The sequence below is a fragment of the Zalophus californianus genome, chromosome 7, assembly GCF_009762305.2.
Source record: "Zalophus californianus isolate mZalCal1 chromosome 7, mZalCal1.pri.v2, whole genome shotgun sequence".
NCBI lineage: Eukaryota > Metazoa > Chordata > Mammalia > Carnivora > Otariidae > Zalophus > Zalophus californianus.
This window is the reverse complement of record NC_045601.1, coordinates 121000378-121002720: the sequence shown is the minus strand read 5'-3', so window position 1 is coordinate 121002720 and position 2343 is coordinate 121000378.

Sequence of the window (2343 nt, the reverse complement as noted above, 5' to 3'; positions counted from 1 at the left end):
GGGCACGAAGATGGTGCCAGCCGGTGTTCGTGCCACCCTTGGGGGAGAGTATGGAGCCTTCAGCCTTGAGCGCCCGCGGAGCCGAGTCCCTGAGGCCGTGGCGTCCGTAGCCGCCTTTCCGCCCCGGGTCTCCGAAGCTGCATCTCCACGCTGGCCGGCCGCTGTTCCGTCTCCCTTCCACCTTCGCCCCGGCCCAATATAACCCTGCGGCGTCTCCGAGGGGGCGGGGCCTGGGCGCCGACGGCCGAGGGGTGGGGGAACGAGGTGGCCTAGGTGGCCGAGGCTCCCCGGAGGGCGCACACCAGGCCGAGGCCATGCGGCAGCGCGGCCGCAAAGTCACTGCGCAGGTTGTTTGTTTTGGGTCGGCCCAGCCCCGCCCTCCGCCTCCTGCCAATGGGAAGCTCGCGCGCGACTGGGGGTGTATGCGTGTCTGTGAGTGTGCCTGTGTACGGGCCCCGCCCGCCCGCTCCTCCCTCAGGTGTGAGCGCCCGACCGCTTGGGAGGGTCCGTGCGTCTTGGAGCTCAAGGAGGCTATTTGGGCAGTGGAGGGGGAGCTATCTTAGGGGACATCTGGAAGGGCTGAGTCCAGGGCAGCAGGCACTTTGCTCAGGCCTGCAATTCTCCCAAACTGCACGTGGTGTAGTGAAAACCGTGCTTCTTCCCAAAAGCAAACCCCTGTCGTTACAGACGAAGTGCTGAACAGCAGTGACCGCGTAGGACACTTTGCAGGGATCTTCTATGGGAGCCATATGCTGTGCACTTCTACGATTTCCTTTTGCGGACTTTTCTTTTTTCTTTTCTTTCTCCCTCCTTCCCTCCCTCCCTCCCTCCCCCCCCCCTCCCTCCCTCCCTCCCTCCCTCCCTCCCTCCCTCCCTCCCTCCCTTCCTTCCTTCCTTCCTTCCTTCCTTCCTTCCTTCCTTCCTTCCTTCCTTCCTTCCTTCCTTCCTTCCTTCCTTCTTCCTTCTTTCTTTCGTTCTCTCTTTCTTTTTCAATACGGGACTTGAAATTGTGAACTTTTTTTTTAATGACCTTTACTCTTGCTCTCTTAAATGGCCTCTGACTTTCACTTTTCTTTTGTTTTCCTTTACCTGGCTCGTGGCTCTTGGGTAAGAACAGCAGTGTTGCCCTCTTTCCCTGGGGCGGCTGTGTGTGGCTCAGGGTGCCAGGCTCTGCCTGCGTGTGTACCCCTGCGGAATCCGTCAGACGCGGGCGAAGCGGGGGACGTGCTATTCCCGGTTCCGACTATCAACAGGAACGAAAGGGAGGGTGTGTTCCAGGGGGCGGGGGCCGAGAGCACGATGTGTTTATGACCATTTCTTCCCAATTTTTCCCCTTGAGGGATTTTGCTGTGGTTTCGGACGTCGGGAAAGGGGGGGACCTTTTTCTGCCGCAGGTCGGTTGGGCCTACACGGTGTCAATACCCCAGGGAAGGGGCTCCATGGACCACCGCCCCCCGCCCCAGAAGGGTGCAATTGTAACCCGCTGCCCTTCCACGTTGAGGTTTCCTCCTTTTTCCTGCCTTTGTTGGAAATAGGACGGAGCTGCGAGTACGTGGAAGCTCACCTTTGATGTTTATTTTATTACTTTCCACCATTTGTGTAGAAAACGTACACAATCCTGTCTTATCTTTATTCAGGCAGTTTTTAAGGCATTTAGAATGGGGCGGGCAAAATGACAGACCCACCGGCGGTTCTGTTATTTTTGTGTTTGGAGAATGATGATTTGGAGATTAGACTGACGTTTATTGCGTGTTTGATTTGGGAATGGGGTGGGGAATGGATTCTTTCCCAGAGATGAGCCTCCCTCTAGGGGATTTGCTCACTCTAGCCCTAGGAGTTTATATAGTCCCTTGGACCTGGAGCGGGGGAGTGGGCTGGGGGAGGATAGCAGCCAGGTAAAGGGGCAGCGATTTGACTAGTGATAAAAGACAGGCACAATGAATGTCATCCTCGTTTGAACTCTGGAGGTGGGGAGGGCCAGAGGAGAAGACCTATTTTTTGAGTGAGATAAGCCCAGGCGAATTGAGGTGGGGCCCAGTTTGGCTGCAGAGTCTAAGGGAGACCACTAAGACACTCCAGCGTCAAGGTGCCCAGCCATCACCCAGTTCCATCTTAGAGACCGCACAGGTGTGCTGTCCCACAGGTTTGAAGTCACACAGCTACTACCGAACCCGTGACCCTGATGCAGCCCAGACACCTCCAGATTTGCAGCAACACTCACCTCGACTGGCTGTCCTCCTCCCGGGATCCCCATGGCTTCCTCCACCCTGGTTCTGCAGCGTCCTCCTATCTCCCCTCCCCCTCCCTCCCGAGATTCCCCAGCCCAGGTGCGCGGGGGGGGGG